Raw genomic sequence first — 4,475 nt, 5'->3', positions numbered from 1 at the left:
CAGCTGCCACTCCCTGGCAGACAGCACCCCACTGCTTTCCACAGCTTGATGCTATGTGGATACCGTCCTCAGCTTGGCGCTCTCTGCTGGGGAGCCCAGCTCTGGGACTAGATCCCAGAATTCTCAGTGGCACCTCCCCCCTCTCCACCACCAGCTGAGACAACTCTCTGGGACTTCAGTTACCCTTTGTGGGTCACGCCTCTGCCCCTCCTACCAGTCTCTATGCCGGCTCCACCTTCGGTCCTTGGGTATCAGGGTTCTCTCCTGTGAGTTTTCCGTTGATTATTCAGGAAGCCTTCTCGTATTTCAGTTGTAATTCCAGCTTATTCCTGGGAGCATGGCCATGCAGCATCCTCCTACTCTGCCACCATTTTTAATCTCCTGAGTATGTGATTTTTATCTCTGTTTGTTTATATGTTGTATCACATTAATTGATTTGTGAATATTGTACCAGCCTTGCATCCCTGGAATAAATCCCACTTGGTCATGGTGTATGATTTTTTTAAATGTATCGCTGGATCTGATTTGCTAATATTTGGTTGAGGATTTTACCATCCATGTTCATCAGGGATATTGGCCTGTAATTCTCTTTCTTTGTAGTGTCTTTATCTGTTTTTGGAATTAGGGTAATGCTGGCCTCATAAAAAGAGGTTGGAAGTGTTCCTTCCTCATGATTTTTTTTTTGAATAGTTTCAGGAGGATGGGTGTTAGTTCTTCTCTGATTATTTACTAAAACTCCCCTTTGAAGCTCTCCAGACCATGGCTTTTGTTTGCTGGAAGTCTTTTGATTATTGCTTCAATTTCATCAGTAGTTATCAGCCTATTCAGATTTTTCTGATTCTTCCTGATTCAGTCTTGGAAGATTGCATTTATTTAGGAAAGTGTTCATTTCATCCAGGTTGTCCAGTTCGTTGTATTTTTTTATGATCTTTTGTATTTCTTTTTTTAAATTTTTTTTATTGCTTAAAGTATTACAAAGGGTATTACATATGTGTCCTTTTTTTCCCCGCCCTTGACAATCCCCTGGCCTCCCCTACCCCCCAGTGTCTTATGTCCATTGGTTATGCTTATATGCATGCATACAAGTCCTTCGGTTGATCTCTTACCCACCTCGATCTTTTGTATTTCTGTGTGGTCAGTTGTTAACTCACCTCTTTCATTTCTGATTTTGTTTATTTGGGTTCTCTCTCTTTGTTTCTTGGTGAGTCTGGCTAGAGGTTCATCAATCTTGTTTATTATTTTAAAGAACCAGTTCTTGGTTTTATTGATTTTTTATATTGCTTTTTATTTGGTCTCTATGTCATTTTTCCCCACTATGATCTTTATAATTTCCTTCCTTCTACTTACTCTGGCCTTTTCTTGTTGCTTTCTTTCTAATTTTAATCATATGTTCTATCTTTTGAAAATGTCCCATGTGCACTTGAGAAGAATGTATATTTTGTAGCTTTGTGGTGAAATGTTCTGAGTGTCAATTCCATCTGATCTAGTATGTCACTTAGGTTCACTATTTCCTTGTTGATTTTTTTGTCTAGAAGACCTATCCAGTGATGTCAGTGAGGTGTTAAAGTCTCCTACTATGATTGTATTGCTGTCAATCTCTCCCTTAAAATCCTCCAGAAGTTTTTGTATATATTTGTATTCAACTGTATTGGGTGCATATATGTTTACCAGAGTTATATCCTTTTGTTGTATTGATCCCTTTAGTACTATGAGGTTGCCTTCAAGATCTCCTATTATGGCTTTCACCTTGAAGCCTATTTTTTCAGATATAAATAATGCTACCCCAGCTTTTTTTTTCATTTCCACTTGCTTGGAAATTTTTTCTATCCCTTCATTTTCATTCTGTGTGAGTCCTTTGTTCTGAGGCGGGTCTCTAGTAGATAGCATATATATGGGTCATAATTTCCTTCCTTCTACTTACTCTGGCCTTTTCTTGTTGCTTTCTTTCTAATTTTAATCATATGTTCTATCTTTTGAAAATGTCCCATGTGCACTTGAGAAGAATGTATATTTTGTAGCTTTGTGGTGAAATGTTCTGAGTGTCAATTCCATCTGATCTAGTATGTCACTTAGGTTCACTATTTCCTTGTTGATTTTTTTGTCTAGAAGACCTATCCAGTGATGTCAGTGAGGTGTTAAAGTCTCCTACTATGATTGTATTGCTGTCAATCTCTCCCTTAAAATCCTCCAGAAGTTTTTGTATATATTTGTATTCAACTGTATTGGGTGCATATATGTTTACCAGAGTTATATCCTTTTGTTGTATTGATCCCTTTAGTACTATGAGGTTGCCTTCAAGATCTCCTATTATGGCTTTCACCTTGAAGCCTATTTTTTCAGATATAAATAATGCTACCCCAGCTTTTTTTTTCATTTCCACTTGCTTGGAAATTTTTTCTATCCCTTCATTTTCATTCTGTGTGAGTCCTTTGTTCTGAGGCGGGTCTCTAGTAGATAGCATATATATGGGTCATATTTTTTTTTATCCATTCAGCTACCCTGTGTCTTTTGATTGGAGCATTAAAGCCATTTACATTTAAGGTTATTATTCATAAGTACTTTTTGCCATTCTTATTATTTATGTCTGTGTTCTTCTTTTTCTATTTCTTCTAATAGTCTCTTTAGCATTTCTTGCAGTGCTGGTTTGGTGGCAATCAACTCCTTAGGCTTTTTGTTGTTGTTGTTTGTCAGCAAGCTCCTAATTTCACCTTCAATTTTGAATGATAGCCTAGAAGAATGTATATTTTGTAGCTTTGTGGTGAAATGTTCTGAGTGTCAATTCCATCTGATCTAGTATGTCACTTAGGTTCACTATTTCCTTGTTGATTTTTTTGTCTAGAAGACCTATCCAGTGATGTCAGTGAGGTGTTAAAGTCTCCTACTATGATTGTATTGCTGTCAATCTCTCCCTTAAAATCCTCCAGAAGTTTTTGTATATATTTGTATTCAACTGTATTGGGTGCATATATGTTTACCAGAGTTATATCCTTTTGTTGTATTGATCCCTTTAGTACTATGAGGTTGCCTTCAAGATCTCCTATTATGGCTTTCACCTTGAAGCCTATTTTTTCAGATATAAATAATGCTACCCCAGCTTTTTTTTTTCATTTCCACTTGCTTGGAAATTTTTTCTATCCCTTCATTTTCATTCTGTGTGAGTCCTTTGTTCTGAGGCGGGTCTCTAGTAGATAGCATATATATGGGTCATATTTTTTTTTATCCATTCAGCTACCCTGTGTCTTTTGATTGGAGCATTAAAGCCATTTACATTTAAGGTTATTATTCATAAGTACTTTTTGCCATTCTTATTATTTATGTCTGTGTTCTTCTTTTTCTATTTCTTCTAATAGTCTCTTTAGCATTTCTTGCAGTGCTGGTTTGGTGGCAATCAACTCCTTAGGCTTTTTGTTGTTGTTGTTTGTCAGCAAGCTCCTAATTTCACCTTCAATTTTGAATGATAGCCTTGCTAGACAGAGTAATTTTGGGTTCAGTTTATTGGTTTTCATTACTTTGTATACTACATGCCATTCCCTTATGGCTTGAAGTGTTTCTATTGAAAAGTCAGCTGACCATCTAATGGGAGCTCCCTTGTAGGTAACTTTCTGTTTCTCTCTTGCATCCTTTAAGATTTTTTCTTTGTCTTTAAGGTTTGCTATTTTTATTATGTGTGTAGGTATAGGTCTTTTGGGGTTCATTTTGATTGGGACTCTCTGTGTTTCCTGAACTTGAGTGACTTTTTTCTTCCCCAAGTCAGGGAAATTTTCTGGCATTATTTCTTCAAACAGGTTTTCTGATCCTTGCTCAGCTTCTCCTTCTGGGAGACCTGTAATGTGAATGTTGTTATGTTTCATGTTGTCTCAGAGCTTCCTTAGACTCTACTACTTTTCATTTTTTCCCATTTGCTTCTCTAAATGGGTATCTTTTTCTACCTTGTCTTCTAATTCACTGATTAGGTCCTCAGCTTCTTGTAGTCTACTGTTGAATCCTTCCAGGGTGTTCTTTATTTCAGCTATGTCACTCCTCATTTCCAAGTGATTCTTATTTAATGTTTCAACCTTTCTTTTCAAGTTTGTGTAGTTCTCATTAAGTCCCTTATAATTCTCATTAAGTTACTTATAATCTCATTAAGTAGCTTGTAGTTCCCACTGAATTGTTTGAGCATCCTTATTACCATTACTCTGAATTTTTTATCTGACAAATTCCTTGTCTTCATATCACTTAGTTCTTTTTCTGGTAATCCCTCCTTTTCTCTCATTTGGGGGTTGTTTCTTTGTCTCTCCATTTTTTCTGTCACTTTGTTTTTGTTTCTGTGTATTAGTTCAAATTGCTATGTCTCCCAGACTCTGTGGGGTGGTCTTATATAGTAGGAGTGGGGTGGAGCAGGCTGTATTACATAGGGTGTTTTTTGTTTTTTCTTTTCCTGCCCTGCAGTTCCTTCGAGTGGCTAGCCCCTCTTAGAAAAAATGGTTGCTTCT

This window comes from Myotis brandtii, unplaced genomic scaffold (assembly GCF_000412655.1).
Source record: "Myotis brandtii unplaced genomic scaffold, ASM41265v1 scaffold834, whole genome shotgun sequence".
Classification (NCBI taxonomy): domain Eukaryota; kingdom Metazoa; phylum Chordata; class Mammalia; order Chiroptera; family Vespertilionidae; genus Myotis; species Myotis brandtii.
This window is presented reverse-complemented; position numbering follows the sequence as displayed.